This window comes from Scyliorhinus torazame, chromosome 8 (genome assembly GCF_047496885.1).
Source record: "Scyliorhinus torazame isolate Kashiwa2021f chromosome 8, sScyTor2.1, whole genome shotgun sequence".
NCBI classification, from domain to species: domain Eukaryota; kingdom Metazoa; phylum Chordata; class Chondrichthyes; order Carcharhiniformes; family Scyliorhinidae; genus Scyliorhinus; species Scyliorhinus torazame.
This window is the reverse complement of record NC_092714.1, coordinates 83,763,394-83,788,192: the sequence shown is the minus strand read 5'-3', so window position 1 is coordinate 83,788,192 and position 24,799 is coordinate 83,763,394.

Genomic DNA, 24,799 nt, shown 5'->3' with positions numbered 1-24,799 from the left:
TGTGATGCACATGTAGATGCCAGTTGGTTGGTACGGCATGTGCTACCTATGATAACTGAAACCTCTGGAAATGAGCAAAAGCAAAAATTTGAACAAGACTTGTAATGTGAGTATAATCTGTTTGGTGCAGGTCAGCTGCAGATGCCCTTGCAGCAGTTGGCATTGAATGGCCAATGACTTCATACGGAATGGAACCTGTGGAGTTAGGTCCCAATGCATTTTCCCAGGTGGGGAATTTTTGACGTTAAATATCTCTCCTGAATATTTTAAATTTATTTTTTTCAAAATTGGATAATACACCCTGGCCTGGGAATTTCGCTGATTGTAATGATTTTTTCAGTGCAATTCACCCGAAATTAGATAAACCAATACAAAAGATTGAGGATTTTCAGGCTCAAGCAATATGCAATGCAAATCTATTTTCTACGATCCACTGTGCTAGTTTAAATAATATGGTGCTAGATCAAATTAATCACACTGTACCTTTTGCAGGCCTTCCAAAGAGGATCTTAAAATTAAGCTGCTTTTGTGCAGCATGGTGGCGCAGAGGTTAGCACTGATGTCTCACAGCGTCGAGGACCCGGGTTCAATCCCGCCCCCAGGTCACTGTCCATGTGGCGTTTGCACATTCGCCTCGTATCTGCATGGGTCTCCCTCTCACAACCTATTATGTCCTTGTACAGAGACAATTACTAAGTTGGCGTACTAAAGTACATCTAGTTCAAGACTAGTTAATTTTATTATAGTATAATAAACTGTGAGAAGGAAACTAATGCTATAAAACTGGAACTAAAGCAAACCCGACTGACCATGATGGACCAAGACTCCCCAGTGCAGTGTCACGTGCTACTACTTGCCTGACATCTACTAGTCGGAGGCTATACATATTTACACATATACACTTCTTTATGCATATCACTACATCCCTTCCCTTGATATTTCGAAGAAAACATATAATACATTATTTCAGTAAATATTACATATGATATGCATAAAAATGTATTTTACATCATGTACAGTTATATTGTCCATTCATAGATCCAACCGTTCCGGGTTCTTTCTGTTTCTGTTCGGTCATCTCAACTTGATAAATCTGGTGAATCTGTGTGATAGCTCTGACTTCTGTAGGTACATCTACTATGATTGTATCATTGTTCTGAACACCATTCTGTACATTGACATTTAACTCGTTCACTGCTTGTGTTGGTTTCGATGAATGTAAATTTTCATGTACATCCTCGTCTTGCTGTTCAGCAACAGGTTATTTCACTTTTAGGAGTGCTCATCAATCCTCCTTAAAACCTGTCCTTTCTCGGCCATCACAGTATCGGACTTTGGACCTGTTTTCTGCAATACCTTAGCACACTTTGACCAGCCATCAGGATCCTCCACTCTCACCATGTCAGTTGGCTTCAGACTCCTGGTAGACTTGTCATAATATTCCTTTTGTTTCTTACGATTCTCTCTTGCCTCAGTGACAAACCATTTGCTCCACTTAGCTCTGATTGTATGTGATGATATTTAGAACATGAACCTTTCGACCATCCATTGTTGAGATTGTGTACCACCATTTGTAATGCTGCATCCTTCTCGGTTACTTCAACAATCAGTTTTGACTTTGCATCTGACACTGGTAGTGTTTCCGTAATCATATCTACATGAACCTGCACATCTTCTCCAATGGAGCTGTCATCTTGTGCTGTTGTAGCTCTAGACAACCTATCCGCTACCACAATATGCTTCTTATATTCACCTGATGAAGGAGCTGCGCTTTTTGTTGGATCGAAATTGTTAATGCTGGTGTGGTTGTTAGACCTTTCTTCGGTCTTGTCCATTCATGCTGCTCAGTCCAAATGAAGTTATTCACTTTCTTCAGGATATCTCTAAGACGTGCTGTCTTTGCTGAGAGATTTGGTCTGAACTTTCCAATGAAGTTGATCATGCCCAGTACTCTTAGTACTCCCTTTTTATCTGTAAGTCGAGACATATTTATGATGGCTTATCTGCATGTCATCTATTCCTTGAACAGATAATCTGTCTCCTAGGAATGTTATTCGCTTTACACCAAACTGACATTTGGCCTAATTGAGTCGTAGCCCATTTCTTGCCTGTCATGCGTTCCTCTTGGGTGGAACCGTAAATTATGATGTCATCGACGTATACGCAAACACCCTGAATGCCTTCAATAATACGTTCCATCGCTCTGTGGAATATTTCTGACGCTGGGAGTATGCGAAGTGAAGAAAGCAATATCTACAAAATAGAGTATTGAATGTACAGTACTTGGAACTTTCTTCATTTAACTCGAGCTGCCCGAATTCTTGCGAAGCATCAAGTTTGCTGAAATATTTTGCACCAGACATCTCACTTGTGATCTTTCAGGTATTGGATAGTGTTCCCTTTTTATATTCACATTTAAATCTTTGGGATTCACACACATTCGAAGATCATAGTTTCTTTTTTTTTTACACATACCATGTTTCTTTTTTTTTTTACACAGACCATCGAATTGACCCAATCTGTCGGCTCTTCATTCTTTTTTTACAATGCCAAGGTGTGTCATCCTGTCTAATTGTGCCTTTAGACGTTCATATAATGGTGCTGGAACTCTTCTTGGAACATGTATCACCGGTTGAACATCTTTTTTTCCAACTGAATCTTGTAAGTGAAAGGTAAAACACCAATACCTTGGAATATTTCTGCAAAAGCCTACACAATAATCTTCACTAATCCACTGTGTTCTCAGTGCACTGTCAGTGCGATACACCCTTCTCGTCAGCTCCAGTGTCTCACACTCTTCATCACCTGGTTTAGCACAGAGCTAAAGAGCTGGCTTTTAAAGCAGACCAAGACAGGCCAACAGCACGGTTCAATTACCAGCCTCCCCAAACAGGCAATGGAATGTGGCGACTAGGGGCTTTTCATAGTAACTTCATTTGAAGTCTACTTGTGACAATAAGCGATTTTCATTTCATTTTATTTCTAATAATGATTCTCAACCTTCAGCAATTATCGAGAATTTTAATTTGTGCACTTTATTATTTACTTGTATGTCCAAATCACACATTCCCAGGGCTGGATTTCCTGATTCTGGGGCTGTCTCCACGCCGGCAAGGAATGGTGGCGTTTTAAGCCAGAAAAAAATGGCACAAAATGGCCAATTCCCCGTTTTGCTGGAGGCTAGTATGCCGGCAGCGTAGAGCACCCGGCTCGAGTTATTGATATGCCCCAGAGAATTGACGGGTGCGTGGCAGCGCATGCGCACGGTGGCTGCTTGCATCGGCTGTGTCGTGCTACATGGCAAAGGCTGCTTGCAAACCCGGCCCGCAAAATAGTGCCCCCATTTGGCCGGCCCGCGTGCCCTGGACCACCCCCACAGTGCCCCCAGTCCCAAATAAATTCCCCCCCCCTGCCGGCAGATCGGCCCTCCCCCAAATGTGTCGGTGCTGGACAGAGTCTGCAGCCGCCACACCGAGTTCCCGACAGGATGGAACCACACACAACCCACGCTGTCGGAAACACGGCCGGTCGGGGGTGGCACATCGGGGAGTGGGTCTCAGGCAATGTCTTGACGCCGTCAATATAGGGTGCGGCATAATCCTAGAGTACGCTGTTTTGGAGGGCGTGTTGCATCGCGAAAGCGGCGGTGCTCCCGATTTGGTCGGGAACACTGATTCTATAATTCTTTGGCCGATCGCTGAAGCGATTTCGGCGGCGTCGACCGGAGAATCCTTCAACAAGACTGGTTTATTCAATATTCTTAATTTTAATTGCATAGTCTTGATATTACAGATGCTTATGAGATTTGTTCTTGCTCCTGTATCTAACTTCAGTGAATTATCGATGTATCAATAAAGAAACTGTCCATTTGTCCATTGTCGCTATTCCAGTATCACTTTTTATTCTTTTAGGTGACATTTTATTCTTTTTGGCTGTGCTTGCCCTGTCAGCATCCGAGACTACATCAACAAAAAATGTGCCTTTCAAATTAATGTCATCAATTGTATTACAACACCAGGTTAAAGTCTAACAGGTTTGTTTCGATGTCACTAGCTTTCGGAGCGCTGCTCCTTCCTCAGGGTTCACCTGAGGAAGGAGCAGCGCTCCGAAAGCTAGTGACATCGAAACAAACCTGTTGGACTTTAACCTGGTGTTGTAAGACTTCGTACTGTGCTCACCTCGGTCCAACGCCAGCATCTCCACGTCATCAATTGTATTGATTGACTTCCTTGCATTAACTATTTTGCTTATGAAACATTGTTTCGCAAAATGATCTTTTCCTTTGCACAGATTTTGCAGATTTTGCCATAAGCTGGACATTGTCTCGGTAGGTGCCTGTTTCCACATCTTTTGCATGTAATTGCTGCTTCTGTCCAGCATTTAAAATAGCCACTGCTGCTGAGACCACGTTTTATTTTTGAGTGCATCACACCATCTATGGCATTGTCATCACTCCTACTTTTTGCCAAAACCTCATACATTTAATGTGCTGCACAGCTAGTTCACTGGCATGGCAAATATTAACTGCATCTTCTAACTGAAGCTCATCCTCCCCAAGAGATGTTCACGCAACCTTATCATTATCTATTCCAAAGACAATTTGATTCTGACTCATGAGGATTTTAAAGTTGCGAAGTTATACATTTGAACTTTTAATTTAAGGTCGGTAAGAAAGCTTTCAAAGGATTCGACCTTCTTATAATAATAATAATCTTTCATTGTCAGAAGTATGAAGTTACTATGAAAAGCCGCGAGTCGCCACATTCTGGCAACTGTTCGGGTAAGCTGGTAGGAAAATTCAACCCACGCTGCTGGCCTTGTTCTACATTACAAACCAGCTGTCCAGCCCACTGAACTAAACAAGCCCTCTTCTGCATGCTTGTTTTAAATATATAATCGCTCAAAAGTTTCATTCTTTTTTGGCATGCAATGCTCATCAAATTTTTTTCTGGCGACATCAAAGCTTTTACTGTTGTCTTCTTGTTCATATACAAAACTGTTACAAATCTCAATCATCTGCGGCCTGCTACCATTAACAACAACGCTATCTTTCTTTCATCTGGCTGTGCCTGCAATCCTCGAGCTGCTACATACAGTGTAAACTGTTGTCTAAATAAGCACTAATTGCCATCAACATTACCGGTTACCATAATAATATTCTTTATAATAATCTTTATTGTCACAAGTAGGCTTACATTAACACTGCGATGATGTAACTGTGAAAAGCTCCTACTCGCCACACTCCGGCGCCTGTTCGGATACACAGAGGGAAAATTCAGAACGTCCACATTACCTAACAGCACATCTTTCGGGACTTGTGGGAGGAAACCAGAGCACCCAGAGGAAACTCACACCGACACAGGGAGAACGTGCAGACTCCACACAGACAGTGACCCAAGCTGGGAATCAAACCTGGGACCCTGGAGCTGTGAAGCAACATCACTAACCACTGTGCTACCGCGCCACCCACAGAAGTTTGGCTGGAAGGTGTTCTGGAGTTTTTAAACTATCCATCGTCTTCTTGCACTGGAGTTGCATTTTCAGATATTATCTTCGATGTTCCACGTTTTCCTTGTTGCACCATTTCACCACATTTGAAGACTGTTTCTTCTGATCTTTTAGTTTTTGACCACACCTGGTATCATGTTATGCTGTTGTACAGAGACAATTACTGAGTCGCGTATTAAAGAGCATCTAGTTCAAGACTAGTTAATTTTATTATAGTATAATGAACTGTGGTAAGGAAACCAATGCTATAAAACTGGAAATAATACAAACCCGACTGGCCACGATGATTTCTCCTCAAGACACCCCCAGGCTACAGTGCCATGTGCTACTACGTATCTGACACCTACTGGTCGAAGGCTATACATATTTACACACATACACTTGCTAATGCATATCACTACACAACCCAAAAATATGTGCAGGGCAGGTAACTTGGCCACACTACATTTACCCTTAATTGGAAAAAAATTATTGGGTACTCTAAATCTTTTTTTTAAAATAAGCTCCTTTTTCTGAGCTGCAAGGGCACCTTTTAAACATTGAAATATATGTAAAAAATTTTAAAGTCATCAGATATTTAAAGTTTAAACTCTGAAAATGTGGCTGATAGCCTGCCGTCATTAATTTTGTACGATTTAAAACAAAACGTACCATATTTGTGATTCAATACATACCTCCACCATAAATTTGAATGCATCTTACTGCTGTAGCTGTCCAATTCGGATACTTCAACCAGCTCTTTAATTAACGTTTACCCAGGTGTCTTTATTTATGAGTAGGACAAAGTAGGACACAGATATAATGAAACACACTTTATTAAATATAGTTAACCCATAAATTACCCACTATACATATAAGAAACACCTAGGATTCAACTATACTACCCGTAAAGGTGATTTGGTAAGCTGCATATCCGATCCCGGAGTCCCTCTGGTTCCTCTTTGTAAATGTGATTCTCACTGGCTGTTCCTTGCTTGCTTGCTTCCTTCCTTCCTTCTGGTCTGGTCGGGTCAAGGTCACCTCACACACCAAGCTTTGAGTCTTTGCTTCCAGTCTTTTTCTCCCTAGATGTCTGGAATGTCTATTGTTATCCCCCTGTCGCCACCCACCTCCTTTCTCCACCTGCCCTTAGCCTTTGGCCAATGGATTCTCAGGAGGCAGGTTCTCAGTGCCCAATGGTCTGGCTGATGACCTGTTGACAGGGCACCTGAGCCCTCCCTGGGAGGAGCGACGTTTGCTTGATGGGTTATCAGGAACTGTGGCCAACAGGCCAATGTATCTTAAATAGGAGCGATAATCACTTGATGGGGTGTCAGGAAATGTGGACAATAGGCCAATGCATCTCAAGTAGCTGCAATAATTACTTGGTGGGTTATTCAGGGGCTGCTACAGACATGCCCTCGGCAGGCTGTCTGAGTTCTGGATATTCGGATTCAGCAGGCTTCTGGAGACTGTGGTTTTTAAATTCCCAATTCTTGAATTTAAGATATCCAATTTAATCGGCCTTAAAACTAGGCCCTGATTATATTACTACATTACCGACCAACACAGGATGGTTTGATGGCCCCTCAGCTCCTGTGCATTTGTATTTCTATTGAGTTAAGCTTGGAACAAGAGTTTGGCTGTAACTAATTGTTTTTATTGCTTATGACAAGTGACAAATAAATGTGAAAACAATTCCAAACTGCTTCATTTCTTTTTACCACCATATTATCCTGATGCAGCAATTAACTGTGCCAGGTTTGCACAGTCGGTGCTGAAATTCAACGGGAGAGGAATATTGGGATATTGGATTGGATTGGATTTGTTTATTGTCACGTGTACCGAGGTGCAGTGAAAAGTATTTTTCTGCGAGCAGCTTAAAAGATCATTAAGTACATGGGAAGAAAAGGGAAGAAAAGAAAATACATAATAGGGCAACACAGCATATACAATGTAACTACATAAGCACTGGCATCGGATGAACCATACAGGGTGTAGTGTTAATGAGGTCAGTCCATAAGAGGGTCATTTAGGAGGCTGGTGACAGTGGGGAAGAAGCTGTTTTTGAGTCTGTTCGTGCGTGTTCTCAGACATCTGTATCTCCTGCCCGATGGAAGAAGTTGGAAGAGTGAGTAAGCTGGGTGGGAGGGATCTTTGATTATGCTGCCCGCTTTCCCCAGGCAGCGGGAGGTGTAGATGGAGTCTATGGATGGGAGGCAGGTTCGGGTGATGGACTGGGCGGAATTCACGACTCTCTGAAGTTTCTTGCGGTCCTGGGCCGAGCAGTTGCCATACCAGGCTGTGATGCATCCCGATAGGATGCTTTCTATGGTGCATCTGTAAAAGTTGGTAAGGGTTAATGTGGACAATCCAAATTTCCTTAGTTTCCTGTGGAAGTATAGGCACTGTTGTGCTTTCTTGGTGGTAGCGTCGACGTGGGTGGACCAGGACAGATTTTTGGATATGTGCACCCCTAGGAATTTGAAACTGCTAACCATCTCCACCTCGGCCCCGTTGATGCTGACAGGGGTGTGTACAGTACTTTGCTTCCTGAAGTCAATGACCAGCTCTTTAGTTTTGCTGGCATTGAGGGAGAGATTGCTGTCGCTACACCACTCCACTAGGTTCTCTATCTCCCGCCTGTAATCTGACTCGTCATTATTTGCGATCCGGCCCACTATGGTCGTATCGTCAGCAAACTTGTAGATGGAGTTGGAACCAAGTTTTGCCACACAGTCATGTGTGTACAGGGAGTAGAGTAGGGGGCTAAGTACACAGCCTTCTTGAGGACTATTGTGGAGGAGGTGTTGTTGTTCATTCTTACTGATTGTGGTCTGTTGGTCAGAAAATTGAGGATCCAGTTGCAGAGTGGGGAGCCAAGTCCTAGGTTTTGGAGCTTTGATATGAGCTTGGCTGGGATTATGGTGTTGAAGGCGGAGCTGTAGTTAATAAATAGGAGTCTGATGTAGGAGCCCTTATTTTCAAGATGCTCTAGGGATGAGTGTCGGGCCAGGGAAATGGTGTCTGATGTGGACCGGTTGCAACAGTATGCGAATTGCAGTGGATCAAGGATATTATATGTAGAGAGGTCAACTTTTCATTTTGGACATAATTGGCAATTCGGGTAACAGCACCTCTCAGAGGAGGTAGTCTGTTGCAGCTTTTTTAAATAAAGCTGAAAGTCAGTTTAGCACAATTTTTTTTAAAACAGACAGTCCAATATACCACCTGTGCATAACAAAACCTTAAATAACTTATCATGACTTTAAAACCTTTACAGTCACCTTTTAGTTTTGTTGATGTACAGTAGTCAGTTGCTCAGAAATTAAATATATTTTAATATTTAGAAGGTGCCCCTGCAGTTCAGTAAAAGCTGCTTGATTTTAAGATCCTTGGTGAAAGCCTGCAAACAGGTACAATTTGTGAAAACTCGCAGTGTGATTAATTAGATCAGGCAATGTAGCCAGTTTTGAAAATGGGGCCAGCTTCTAGCACAACATTATTTAAACTAGCACAGTGGAAGCAGAAAATCGATTTGCATTGCATATTGCTTGTGCCTAAAAATCCTCAATCTTTTGTATTGGTTTATCTGATCTTGGGTAAACTGCACTGAAAAAAATCAGCACAATCAGCAGATATCTCAGGCCAGAGTGTATTATGCATTTTGGGAAAAAAAGATTATGGGTGCGATTTAACGGCCTCATCATGCCTGACTTGCTGTTGGGAAATGGCCTTCGAATCCTTTAACGGAGTCTTGTGAGACGTCACCATCTTGATCTCACCCTCACTGGGCCTAATCCTGAACAACACATTTGAGCCTTTTGACCATTCACGGGATTCTCTCAGTGGCCGAGTACTAATGGCTGAGCCTGGAAGACCTCGCCAACGCGTCATTTAGTACTGGTTTCCACAAATCAGTCGTAATGGCACCGGGAGGGGGAGGGGGAAGGGTTGGGGTGAGGGTGGGGGTGGGGGGGGTGGTCCATTGGAGGCCCCCAAGTGGTCAGGGACAGGGCAAGCTGGTACCCTGGCACTCCCACTAGCATCTGGGCACCTTGGTATTGCCAGTCTGTCACTGCCAGGCTGACAGGGCACTGCCAGGGTACCAGGGTGGCACTGCCACAGTGACAGGTTGACTCTGCCAGGGATTTGGCCCAGGGGGGCCTTACCAGGCGGAGGGGGATGAGGGGTGTTCGTGGTGGCCTCCCCAAGATTGAGGAGGGAGGGGGATTGGAAAGGATGGGGGGAGCTGAAAGAGGCGTGGGAAGATCGGGGCAGCCAAACAAAATGGTGCACCAATCTGCAAAGAGAAGCTCGGCAACAGGAAATGATTCTAAGTGAAGAGTGGAGAGAAACTCCCCGAGGCCAAAAAAATGACAAAGTACCATTAAATAGAGAGATGTTTCTTGGTGCTGCAGCTGCCATGTAACACCCCACTAAACATGCCTAAATCTGGACATAGATTTTTTTTTCTGGTTAAATTACATCCTTAAAACATTCAGGATGAGATTAAAGACCAATCATTTGCTTGTTCCCAAAAGCAGACACAGTGATTGAGATGCCCAGTTATGTAATGCAAGCAACATATAGGACGAGATCTTCCAGCTGTTCACATTGGTAGGATCTTCCACTTTCACGGACAGTGGGCTTCACAGTATGGGATGGTTTCCGTGGGAAACCCCATTGACAGAGGCGGGACCACAAGCTCGTGTCACTGGCCAACAGCAGGCCACCTCCCACCACCAAGATAGGTGTCATGCTATGCAGACATGCAGATAATAATATACAGACAGGCACAGACAGGCAGCCAATGAACACAGAGACCAGGACATGACCAATGAGCAGGCAGGCCACTCAGGGGTGATATTTCACTATAAAAGGCACGAGGCACTCACACTCCACTGAAGAACATCTACAGAGTGAGTCAGGGTGTATGTACAGTATCACACCTCCAGCACGTGGCTAAGAGCTAGTTTGGTTCAGTCAGACAGAGTAACCACACTGAGGTTAGCAGAGAGTCGAACTCATAGAGAACCGTGCTAACTGTGCTACTGGTTCAATAAATCAGATTGAATTAACTTCAAGGTCTGGAGTATCTTTTGGTTAAAGCTGCATCCAGTTGCAGCCTGTGTTATCCCAGAGTACATAACACAACAATCGGTACTGCGGGGAGCCTAAAGCATCTCGCCCACAGTCTTTGTACTGCTTATTAATTATAATGATAGTGGTGTGTAGCCCAGTGCTCAGTGTTCTGCCAAGTGGTTGAATTTCTCAGCAGGAGACCCAAGTTTGTGTGAGGCGACCGTCACTTAAAGCCAGCCTGCACTTCTTAAAGCCGAGGTGTGTGCTGGCTGCAGGCGGTCTTGGAAATCATTGTAGAAGAGCTAAAGAGTTGAAGGAGTATGACATAATACATGGGAGTGAGCACCTGAAGGTTATCTGATGTAGCACAGGAGTCTTTGGTGGACAGGAGTGGGCAGATGTTTGCAAATGAAGTATATAGCTCGATCTCCTGACTGAGCAGTCCCATCTCAGATAAAAGGCCCAAAATGTCACAATCGTCACTCTGTGGGGCAGGCATGGGTGTAGGATAGGATCAGGCCTGCTGACCCTGGAGGTGGCCAAGGGGGTGGCCAAATACTGAGGTTGGCTGGTTAGAAGATGTTCCTCAATCCTCTGGGACTTCACCTGGGTTGTATCGTAAGGTTTTAGGCCCTCTAGTCTTCACCCTTAATCAGCAATCCCCTCGGCCCAACCAATCCCATGGTGCTTTATAAACCCTATGCTAACTCATGCCAACTCAACCAGCATCCACCATGTGTAAACCTCAGGAGCCATGCAGCGTTGAAGTAAAATAAAGTTCTAAAAATCTAATGCAGATTTCACCACACTGGTATTTACAATCATATTAACAACTTAGGGGGCAGCACGGTGGCACAGTGGGTTAGCACTGCGGCCTCATGGTGCCGAGGTGCCAGATTCGATCCCGGCTCTGGGTCACTGTCCGTGTGGAGTTTGCTCATTCTCCCCGTGTTGCGTGGGTTTCGCCCCCACAACCCAAAAATGTGCAAGCTCAGTGGATTGGCCACACTAAATTGCCCCTCAATTGGAAAAAATGGATTGGGTACTTTAAATCTAAAAAATATATATATTAACAACTTAGAAGAGTGGACCAAGTGTAATGTATCCAAGTTTGTTGATACAGAGCTCAAAGTTTACAGACGATACAAAGCTGGGTGGGTGGGTGAACTGTGATGAAGATGCAGGGATCCTTCAGCATGATATCGACAGGTTGGGCGAGTGGGCAAACCAATGGCAGATGCAGTATAATTTGGATAATTGTGAGGTTATTCACTTTGGAAGCAAAAACTGGAAGGCAGATTACTACATGAATGGTTGTAAATTGGGAGCGAGGAGTGTGCAGTGGGACCTGGGGGTCCTTGTGCACCAGTCGCTGAAGGTAAGCAGGTGCAGCAGGCGGTAAAGAAGGCTAGTGTTATGTTGGCTTTTATTGTGAGAGGTTTCGAGTATAAAAGCAGGGATGTGTTTCTGCAATTTTACAGGGCCTTGGCGAGTGCCACACCTGAAGTATTGTGTCCAGTATTGGTCTCCTTCCCTGAGGAAGGATGTTCTTGCTCTCAAGGGAGTACAGCGAAGGTTTACCAGACTGATTCCAGGGATGGCGGGACTGTCATATGGGGAGAGATTGACTAGGTTGGGATTGTTCTCGCTGGAGTTCAGAAGAATGAGGGCGAATCTCAAAGAGATTTATAAAATTTTAACGGGACTAGACAGGGTAGACGCAGGGAAGATGTTACCAATGATGGGTGTGTCCAGAACTAGGGGTCACAGTCTGAGGATTCAGGGTAAACCATTTTGGACGGATATAAGGAGACATTTCTTCACCCAAAGAGCACTTGGGGAGAATGGGATCAAAGGCTATGGGGAGAAAGCAGGATTAGGCTACTGAGTTGGATGATCAACCATGATCGTGATGAATGGCAGAGCAGGTTCGAAGGGCAAAAGGCCTCCTACTGCTCCAATCATCTATGTATCTATATATGTATCTATGTAAATGAAACGTTTGGTTGTGAGAAGGACACAGAGACTGCAGAGAGATATAGGTGGCATAATGGTAATCCAGTCTAATATTAGTGGCGGACATCACAGTGGGTGGGATCGGAAAATATCATGACAGTGAAAAGTCCATATCAGCAGGAAATCAGATTGTGATTGCCTGCACCTGACCTCAATGGTAGAGCACATTTCCCACTGCGCCATGTGGGAAACCTCATTTTAATACATTTGAATATGATGAATACTGATTATAACTACTTGCCCGAATCAACCACCCCACAACCCACACACTGGATCAATACAGCAAGCCGGCATCTAATTAGACTTATGTCTCACAACTAGATATAAGCATACTGCTGGTTGCCAGATGCACATAGCAACCAGCATCTCACTCGTGCATTTGTGGTTTGTTCACATATTTTGTTTGTTCGCCGGGCGGCACAACGGCACAGTGGTTATCACTGCTGCACCGCAGCGCAAGCAAACCAGGTTCAATTCCAGCCTTGGGTGACTGTTAGTGTGGAGTTTGCACTTTCTCCCTGTGCCTGCATGGGTTTCCTCCAGGTGCTCCAGTTTCCTCCCACAGTCCAAAGATGTGCAGGTTAGGTGGATTGGTCATGATAAATTGCCCATTGGTGTCCCAAGGTTAGGTAGTGTTATGGAGGCAGGGGAGTGAACCTAGGTAGGGTGCTCTTTCGAAGGATCTGTGCAGTCCCGATGGGCCAAGTGGCCTCCTGCATTGTAGGGATCCTATGATTTTACATCAAACAGTGCTTGAGGCACCTCGGAACCCACGCAACGCTTCACAGGCGGCATCATATTGCTTTCAAAGGGCTTTCAAGGGCAAGGCCCTAGCTACCAGACCAGCAGTAAAGCAGAGGTGTCTTGTAAGGGCAAGACCTCTACTGGGGAGGGGTGAAAGTCGCAGAAGATGCACTCAAGACAGGGTACAGATTGGAATAGGGAAGAGTGACAAAAGAAGGTTGGGACCAGAATGGGAAGATGGCAGAGTGAAGAGATTCTTCAGTTTACATTGCTAACCTTGAAAGGACTGCCCTTGCTTTATACCAGGGAGGGCATGTCAGCCAAGTGTCATTTGTGCCCAGCATATTGTAAGCAGGGCATGGCCATTGTTATCGGTGTCTCCGTCCTGAAGGTTTCTGTCTTAATATTGGCCATGGATGAAACACTCACAATTAGGGTAAGCTTTAGATAGTCAAGAGGTAGCTTTGAGCAATTCAGTGGTGTCATGGCGGGGTCAGAGCAGTGGACTCAGTAGCTCACTATCTAATAGACCTCAAGATGCAGAGGGATAATCTGCAAATGGGGCACAGGCACATCTGTCTAAATGCATTCAGGGGGTTACATAGGGATAGCCCTATGGCATAAAGCTTTGATGGGGAAAGCTGGTAGTGAGACATTCTTGAACCATCACCTTACACAAAATTAACCTGAGGAATAGCTCAGCTGGTGAGGGCTCAGAGGGCCATTTGGAGGATGGGTGTACTGCACTGGGAGGCTGATGGAAAGGGCACCCAACAGAACTGTGCATTACCAAATGAGCAGAGATGCCCACCTGAGACATGTTAGGAGCCTTTCAATGGCAAGGCAGGGAATCAGAAGAGTGAAGCACATGCATGCAAAATTAATGCCGATGTCTATACTCTTTGTTTAACAATCTTATAGTGGCATAAATATATTTAGGTGTTTGTAGAAGTATATATGAGGTTTTGTGGCACAATGGGTAGTCCCAGCCTCTGAGCCAGAAGCTCCGGGTTCAAGTCCACCCCAGGACTTGATGGTCAAGGAAGATGAGGTCATGACATTGCCAAACAGATGGAGTATAAACCTGCAAATCCTTCCAACACTTCAATGGCTGGTGGTAAAGTGGGAGAGCCTCCTGGTCAGCTACACTTGATGTGGAGCGGCACCCTCAAGCTATGAGCCCCTGGCGACAGACTAGCGACATGTTCCAGAGGAAATTCTGCTTTAGTGCCTCACTCGGTGTGAGAAGAGAATTGGAGAAGTATCATATATTCATTCATTCTTGTTCCCTCCAAAAACATGATAAAATTAACTTGCTAAAAGTAAAATATTTGGAGTCGAGCAAAATATGTAGAATGTAGTTGGCAGTGTATTGTCATTTCCAAGTAACTTCTCAAATAGACCCATAAATGGGCAGCACCGTAGCATTGTGGTTAGCACAATTGCTTCACAGCTCCAGGGTCCCAGGTTCGATTCCCGGCTTGGGTCACTGTCTGTGCGGAGTCTGTACATTCTCCGCGTGGGTTTCCTCCGGGTGCCCCGGTTTCCTCCCACAGTCCAATGATGTGCAGGTTAGGTGGATTGGCCATGCTAAATTGCCCTTAGTATTGGGTGGGGTTACTGGGTTATGGGGATAGGGTGGAGGTGTGGGCTTGGGTAGGGTCCTCTTTCCAAGAGCCGGTGCAGACTCGATGGGCCGAATGGCCTCCTTCTGCACTGTAAATTCTACGTAAATATATATAAGCAGCTTAGTAAAACAAAAACCACAGCCTGAATTCGCAGCAGTAGTTAATGTTTCAAAAGTCATAGATTGATCCCTTTGCTAGTTTTTTTCATTATGTACTGTACATGTGAATAAGAGTAAATGGTTTCTGGTGTGAGGGGATAGTAAGGGGATGTATCAAACTGTTGATTCAGTTACTATTTATCATTTTTGTGATGCCATGTGGTACTGAAGTCAGTGATTAATAATACAGAATGTAGTATTACTTACAAAAACAGTACATGGTGCTGTTTAAGCAGCTCTCAAAGTACAAAAGCTATCTGTTTATTGAAAACATAACACTGATGGATGATGTCAACAAGAACTCTTGATTATGATGGATACCGTTACCATGGTAACAGCCTGTTACCTATGTAGCACTTAGGTGCTTCAGCACATCAACAGTACTGCAGTCATCTATTAGTATGGATCACTGGTTGCAGCTGAGCATCCAGGAGAAATAATCCCTGTGGGAATGAGCACTGAATTGTTGGCCAGTACAAGTTCCTGGTTTAATTACAACAACTTTAAGGTGAATCACATGGGCACCGGTGAGAAGAGAACTGGTTTATATTTTGAAACCTTTTTTAAGGGCTCATGTTAGGATTAACAGTTTAAATGCGTGTATCTGATTGAACTAAAGAGTCTGATGTGCATTTATCATATGGTCATTAAATGTAAACTACTCCATGAAAACGGATTATCTGAGCAAAAGCAGACAGCCATATGGGATTACAGAAGAACTATTATCACATTAATAGAGAGATTAGTGGAAAGAGCGAGAATGAACTCGAAAAAAGATACTGTCACACTTACAAGAAACTTGAACTAAATGATCTGAAGTTTTGTTGCCATCTTATAATGACTGTCTCAACAAAGGCCGACTGTCTAAACAGAAGTTTTCCTACAATTATATACAACTGTAATCAGATTTGATCTTCCACTTACTATAATGATCACAGTCATGTTAAATGCGAGCCAAGTTTGATTTCACCTCCATTGGGACTGTTTGCATTGAAACAGAGGGAATTACAGAACAATTTGATAGATGATGTCTGATTGTTGGAGTCCAGAATTTGAGGACATAGACATAGGAACAGGAGTAGATTTTTTTAGCCCCTCGTGCCAGTTCCATACTTTAATGAGATTGTGGATGATCTGCGACCTAACTCCGCAGATCCGTCTTTTCCCCATATCAGATTTTAAAATTAACAATTAATCTGACTGCAGCTACTGTTTGCAGATGTGTTCCAAATTTCTACTTCCTAGTGTATGTGTGTTTTTCAAATTTCCCTACTGAAAGTTCCGCCTCTAATTCTTAAACCGAGCGGACTGGTGGCTGCAAAGGTGGTGGTTGGGCGTGTGCAGGGGTTGCTTCTTTTTTGGCCCATGTGTGCCCATTGGACTCCTACCCTGACGTATTGTCTTCCACTGTGTTTCCTCTCCCCTCCATGACCTGACTGCACTCCACCTCCCCCACCTCCATCCCACTCAACGAAGGCTGAGCCTGGCACTGGTGTGACACCAAATTTAGCTTTTGCTCAGGTTCCACTGCAGCACTTTATTCGATGATACACTTCAAACTCTCTGTCCTTCCCCACTTTGCTTGTCTTTATCCAATCACGACAATGTACTGTTGCTTTGATTTTTCTTTTTAGGTTTTTAAGTCTCCTTCCACCTGACTCCTTGTAGTTTAAAGCGCTCCCACGGCTCATTATATGATTTGCCAAGATGCTGATCCCAATCCAGTTTAAATGGAGCCCATCGCAAAGGAACAGCTCTCTCTTTCCCCAATACTGGTACCAGTGCTCTATGAATGGAAATCCTTTCTGCCCACACCAATCCATGAGTCAGGCATTCAATTTTGTAATCTCTACCCCCCGTCAATTGGTTGGTGAATCAAGTAACAATCCAGAGCTTATTGAGGTTCTGTGATTTTACATGCATCCAAACTGCTCAAACTCTCTCAGCAGAACATCATTCCTGGTTCGACCTATGCCATTGATTCCTAAGAGACCAATGACAGCTTGATTATGAATTAGCGACTAACATGAAAGCAAAATGCTGCAGATGCTGGAAAGCTGAAATAAAAACAGAAGATGCTGAAAGTACTCAGCAGATCAGACAGCATCAATGGAGAGAGAAAAGGAGTTAATAGCCAGACTTTTACTGACCCTGTGGCAGTGGGAATGGAGGCGGAGGAGGAGGTGATAAAATGGTGTGAGCTTGCATTTGACTGGCGCTCGATCATGTTTCCCAACATTAACCAACCGTACCTGAAACAGGAGGTGGAATTGAACAGAGGCAAGCACATCAACAGCAGGCAGGTATTAAAATTAATTAAATACTTCATTGTCAGGTATTTTCTTACCTTGTTCTGATTTTATCAATGGCACATAGGATGCACGGAGGTTCAGAGTTTTAGCTGGGTTTTTTATATTTGTTCATGAGATGTGAGCCTCGCTGGCTGGGCCAGAATTTATTGCCCTTCCCTGAGGGCATTTAAGAGTCAACCACATTGCTGTGGATCTGGAGTCAGATATAGGCCAAACAAAGTAAGGATGACAGATTCCTTTCCCTAAAGGACATTAGTGAGATTTTACAACAATCAACAATGGTTTCATGGTCATCATTACACTTTAATTCCAGATTTTTATTGAATTCATATTTTACCATCTGCCGGGGTGGGATTCGAACTTTGATCCCCAGAGCATTATTACCCGGGTCGCTGGATTACTAGTCCAGTGGCAATACCACTACACCACTGTTGCAAATAAGGAACTCTTGACCAGACTGTAAAGTTGTTTGCAGGCTCATCACTGGCAATGCTTCATCATCTAGGCATGGATGAATGAGGTGGGGGAGGGGAAGTGGGGAGGGGGATTGGGAGAGGGGGTAACAGGCAATTCTGAACAGCAGAATACTTGAGGCTGCATTGTGGTGCGGGGCCACTGGCTTTTTTGAAGGGCTGGAGAGAGGGCAAGGAAGGGGAGCCTGGGGCACGGGCTTCAGTGAGGTGGGGTGTGGGGGTGGGGGTAGTCAGCATGGACTGAAGGTTCCACTCAATCATGTGGGGGGGGGGCGCTTATGGAGGTTGGATGTAGACATGGGCAAAGCTAATGGAAAATCATGGTAATGGTAAGTATCCTTTTGAAGCTGAGACCATTCAGCTTGAGCTCAGTTGACATGCTTGGAGTCAGACTAATCACTGAATTTTGCCCACTCAAGTAGCACTTACGTGTGAAAGTGGCAATGATTGCTGCTCAGCATTTAATCCTTGATGCAGAGAATCCCAGGTTCAGACACTGCAATGGTCCAGTTGTACCATTGCCTGACTGGGCAAGCAACTATATCTCCTTAGAAAGGTGGTCATGGCACACTAACTGAGGATAGTGCACTTGGCTCTGTGCTGAAGTGCTTATTGACAAATGCCTCCCATGGGCCAAGCTGACTAAAAGGCCTTGGAGTGAAGGTCAGGACAATGCCCACACCGGAGATGAGACCTCAGGATGCAGTAAAGTGGCTACCATTCAGACATGTGGTTGGGGGGGGGTGTTCCCAACCATCATGCAAACAAAGGCCTGGGCATCAATCTTGTGGCCATGCCATGAGTCAATGAACATTGCAAGGCAGCTGCAAAAATAGGAGCAAGAGGAGGCCATTCAGCCCTTCAAGCCTGCTCCACCATTCATTGTGGTCATGGCTCATCATCCAACTCAATAGTCTATTCCTGCTTTCCCCCATATTCTTTGATCCCCTTCACCCTGTGCCACAACTAATTACTTTTTGAAAACATACTGGGCCGGATTCTCCATCCCGCCAGCCGCGTTTCTGGCGCGGCGCACCCCCACCGGCATCGGGATTCTCTGTTCTCGCAGCCGACCAATGGGGGTTCACCTTGTGCGTTACCCAACGACATCAGGAACTCCGAGAGCGTGGGTGTGCTGTTGGCAGGAAGGAGGATCCCGCTGACAGAGAATCCCGCTCACAATATTTTAGGCTCAACTACTTCCTGTGGTAATGAATTACAACGGCCGAACACTCTCTGGGTGAAGACATTTTTCCTCATCCCTGTCCAAAATGGTCTACCCCGTATCCTCAGACTTTGACCCCTGGTTCTGGACACACCCACCGGGTGTTGCCATTCGGAACACCCTTCCTGATTCTACCCTGTCTAGTCCTGTTAGAAGTGGTCCTAACGTGGTCCTAAAGAGTGGTCCTTAGCAGACCCCTGCGAATCATCAAATCTCTCTATTTGATACCGGAGTGAAGAAACCGTCAGGAACATGTAGCCTGGGGATCTCACTATCATTCTTCTCACTTATAGGTAGGAGAGAAGAAGAAATAGAGATCAATGGCAGTGCTTGGTTCATCAAAGGAAGTTGCAGAACTGTAAAGAGGAAGGCATAGCAGGGCCTATTTTTCACACAGAATGAACCCCAGACAGCCATTACTTGTAGGTGCCTCAGTAGACCCAAGGGATAGAGATGGTGTTTGACATCCTGGTGATGTGCGAGACCCAGTGTCATCGAAGACTATACATATCCAGGGAACTTGAAGACTTGGAGGGTATCCACTGCCAGTGTCATTACAAGTGACTGTGTGGTCAAGTCTATGCCAGTGGCTCCCTCCAGGGCTCCACATGTGACGTCTGTGGGATTTCACACACACAAGTGGATCAGCAATGCAACTTTGTGCATTGTGACCGGGATCAGCCAAGCCAGGAAGAGATTCTGCTCACAGAATGTTCAGCTGGTCTGTGACCGTACAAAATGCACCTTGATTCCCAGGGAATGGGCATGACATTCTCAGCTGTTCTCAGGTCCCTGACGTCTTCAGGGTCCACAGAGGTTGCACAGAGGTCCACAGTGGACGTGGCTGACTTCGGAGGCCACAGAGTGCAGCAGAGATTAGATGCAATGAAGTTTATGCTGCAAATCGCACTTTGGTGAAGTAAACCATAGGGAACTGAAGATGCGGTCCTGGTGCCTGGACTGGTCTGGTGGAGCCCTGCAATACAGACCACAGGGGGTGTCACACAGTGCCATCACCTGCTGAGTCTCACACAACCTGGTGCCGCAATGAAAGGAGGAACTGCCTGAGGATCTGTACACCTGCTCCAATGAGGAGGACATTGAAGGGGACAAGGCTGAGGAGATCCTTGAGTATGAAAATGTCAATCATGAGGTATCGGTGATATCCATGAGACAGATGAGCTCAGGACGCACTCATTGCTGCTAAATTCGTGGAGCGTGGTGAGGATCTGCAGTGAGGACACACCCTTAGCTTCACCTGGCATCTGTGAGCATTGCTCGCCCATTTGACTTAAAGCAGCACACACAGCCTCTGTGATAAGTCTCCTATCATGAAGACGAAGGGGATGTCCATAATGAACACATTCCAGGAGGATGATGATGACATGAAGTGGGAATGCTCCATAGATCCTCACAGAGCTAATGTGAATGTCTGACTCCTGTCTGGCTAATGGCAGCTCGCTTGCTGTCAATCTTGGGGATGCAGCGGGGGAAGTTACCTCTCCTGAACGTACGGCATCCTTTATGAGCTGGACCCTAGAGGAACACATTGCCAGTGGAAGCAGCAACTGATGGGAGGGGAGGCCAGACAAACCTTAAAGGTGCAGAGAGCACATGGGGTGAATGACTCAACTGTATGATGTCAGCCCAGTCAATTCTGGTAGATGTTGTAATTCCCATTGAGATACTGGCATAACAGCTGTGTTCAGTCACTGTACAGGAATGGCATTAATATGCTGGGAAGCACAGGGAGGAAGCCCTACATTGAGAACCCTGCCTTCATCCTGCGCAGGAAACAATTTTTCACTTCAGACTGGTAGGAACACCGCTCATCATTACCAGAAGCAATAGAACGCATGCAATTAGTGGATGTTTATTTACAGAAGTGAACGATATGTTCAAGTGATTAAGACTCATGTCCATGCTGTGAAACTACAACTTCTTAACCTTCCTTACTCTGCCACTGCATCTTGGTGCATCCTCAACCTCCACAGCGGAGATGGAAGCAGCCCACTGACTGCTTTGCACTGTTGTCTGTGATGACCTCGGTGGGCGTTCTCTGGAAGGTTGAGAGCTGGGAGGCTCCGTCCTGCTTTTGGGGTCCTCCTCTGTGGCAGTGCCACCCTCCTCAGTCTGTGAAGCTGAAGCTGATAAGGTACAAAAGGGGAAGATTTGGATGGCCGGGCCACTCCTGGAGTCACCTAGGTAAATTGCCCTGGGATGTGCACTAGTTGTTCCTCCTCTCTGTTGTTGCTAGAGGGCCCCTGGCTGCCACCTCAAGAGGAAGGGGCAGCTAGAGTGAGCTGTCACCAGGGCCCACCCCACACTGGCATTGACACTGATGGATACCAGCAAGTGCCTCCACCATGGATTGCAGCTCCTCCAGCAGTTTTGACCTTGGTGCAGTGGCATGTCGGCACAATCACCTCAGACTGAAGCTGGACAGATTCCTTCCTGGAGCCTTGCAATCTGAACAGTGCAGCAGGCATCCCTTCCTGGTTTTTGCAAATTTGCCTTTGGAGCTTCAGCAACTGAGTCATGACTGAATCCAGAGTCTGGTCATCTGACTGGGACTCGGCAGATTCCTGGCCTCCATCAATCCTCCAGCATCGTCCTGGCATGAGCCTGCCTCCACCTGCTGTGGACCAGGCAGTGTGATGTGTTCACTAAATTGTGACCCAGAGGTTTCTCTAAAATCAGGTCCCCCGAGATGTGTGTCTCTGCATTGGTGGAGAGTGTGGGTGAGTTCTGGGCGTTCTGCTATTTTGGGGTCTGTGAATTCATGGTCCGTAAAGCTGTTGGATATGGAGTTGAGTTACTGGCTCATGGACCCCACATCTGCTTCCCAGATGAGTCTGCAAAAGAAAGGAGAGAACATTAGTGCATGGCAGGGGCCTGAGAAACAGGAGACATCACATAGAACACGGTAGTCTGATGGACGCTGCAGTATTGGATCCCTATTTGGTTGAGCGCCGCCAACCTCATCATCAGCACAGAAATGGTCCACGTCTCACCAGTCAGCTGTTTGGCTCTCTACTCAAAGTCTGTGAGGACCTTCAATTCAGACATCCCTCCACCGGTTTGGGATCTATTACGGGCCAGGGTTTAGAGAACTCCAAAGTGTATCATGGAGTTCACCTGGCCCACAACTTTTAATAGATTTTGGTTATGGGGAGCACAAGGGCCCACTCTCCAGGTGTGATGCAACAGAGATCGAAAGTACTTTTAAAACAAAACAATGATTATTATATGATTCCAGTTAACATTTTAGAAACATACAGTAAACATCTTAGCAACTATCAAGTCAAATACTTCCCCCAAATAACACAATACTATATAAGTAACCCTTAATCCTTCCTAACAACATCCATAAGACAAATGCCCTCTTTAACAAAGACAGCAAATTTAAATTCTCTGAGAGCAGTTATCACTTTTAAATTAGCAAGTGATCCGAAAACATTCTTTTCATGCAGAGAGAGGTCAAAATTACACCTTGTTTGGCTGGATGCAGCTCCAACTCTGAAAATGAAACCAAACACACGCTGTAGCTGCCAGCTCAAAAACGAAAGTAAAAACAGACAGACAGCCCAGCTCCACCCACACTCTGACACCACTGCAGCTATTTGATAAACACCCATTTCTTAAAGGTACATCCACTACAGCTATTTGATAAACACCCATTTCTTAAAGGTACACTCACATGACAGACCTCTCTTTCTTGTGATGAGTTTGTCCTGCGCCAAGACAGATGGTGAGAGTCTAAGCAGGACATGTGCAAGGGCAGGTGATAAGGATGCCTAGTGTTAGTGGATGGTCAGTGGGGCCAGAGAGGTGATACTAACATGATTCACAGGGGAGATGAAGGTGTGTGTGGAAGAGTGAGTGATGGTGTCCTTTGAGCGAGCGTTGAGTGAGATCCCAGTTGATGTGTGATGGGTTTGTAAGTTGAGAGTGATAAAAGTGACTTACTCTGGCATAACAGAGCAGATCATTTATCCTCTTCCGGCCCTAGCTGGCTGTCCTCTTTTGCAGGGCGTTGGCACTGACCACTGCCACTGCCTCCCATGCTAGGTCTGTCACCTTGGTTGCAAGTCTTTGCCCAGAGCATGGCTATAGTACATTGTAACGGGCCTCCACTACATCCAGCACGTGCTCAAGAAAGGCATCAGTAAACTTGGGTCCTGAATGTTCCCTGTGCCTGGCAGTCATGACTTCCCAGCGAACTCTGAAATATGCTCACTGTGTGCAGGGGGTGGTCTTTAAATGTGGCGCCTGAATCATTGAAGCACTAAAATGATGGCGGGGCAGGCAAATCAGAGGCCGCCCACCAGCGATACGGCATGAAACCCATATCTGCAAATTTGTTTCACCAAGTGTTCGCACTTTATAAAGGAAAAACCCTAAAGGATATGAATAAACCAGATCATGGTTTCAGCAATTAGCAATGTTTCCAAGATCGTCATTAGAATTTTTAATTCTCGATTTTTATTGAATTCCAACTTTGCCATCTGCCAAGGTGGGATTCAAACCCAAGTCCCCAGAGTACTATCCTGGATCTCTGGATTACTGGTCTAACGATCATACCACTGTGCCACCACCTTGTTGTTGGAAATCACTTTTTTGCCTATGGTTCGTTCCACATTTATGTGACATCTCTCAGTCAGCGGCTTAACACTGCATCAACAAGGGCTTGGATGCCATTTAGAGTTGGGTTGTTTAATACTTCAAGTTCACAGCCAATCAGACCAGTCAGGTCGAGAGAACAGTAGCTTCGTCCAGGTCTAGGGGGTCATTAATTGAACTCATGTGACCATCAAGGCTCCCTCAGAGCCGGCCAGGCAACTTGGTGAACAAGAGATTTCACCGTTCACTTTCGGACTAGCTATAAGTATCTTCTGGAAATTCCAGTGTTCCTCAAACTGGTGTCCTCGCCACATCCTAAGATCAACACTCAATTTTCAAAAAGCCTTCAATAAGGTGCCCCATAAGAAACTAATGAATAAGGTCATAGAATGTGGATTCAGGGGACAAGTGGCAGAATGCATTGCTTGCAAGCTTCAAGATAGATAGCAGAGAGTGGGAACAAAGGCAGAAGGTGGGTATTGATGCACCACAAGGATCAGTACTGGGACCACTGCTGCTCCCAATTTACATCAATGATATGGACTTTGGAATAACAAACGCAGGGTGAGATTCTCTGGCCATGTTTTGCCCTGCATAAATCCTGCTATGTTGGGAGAATTCCAGGAAAGGCCCCAAACATGATTTGCACAGGGCGCCAAATAATTTCCAAAAGGATGAGAGCCTGATCAGAGCTTATTTTCATTCATTTTAATCAAAGTTGAATGCAGCGGCCTCCAGGTACACTCCCCCCACCACAACCCCAACCGCCCCAGCATGATTTCATCCAGGTGCGAATCACTACTTGCCCTTAAAAGCAGCGGCCAGGCACCGTGGACTGACAGGGAGAAGGAGATGAGTACCCCTTCACTTACCTCCAGTGAGCCTAAGGGGTCAGGTCAGGGATCTCCCCCAGAATGGGGGTCATTTGGGTCTGTGAACTCTTGAAGCCTGCTTTCTTTCATCTTTAACACCCCATAACAAGTCAACGCATAGCTGCAGCTTGTCTGTCCTAAATCTTCTCAGAACAGAGCCATTCCGCAGCATTTTC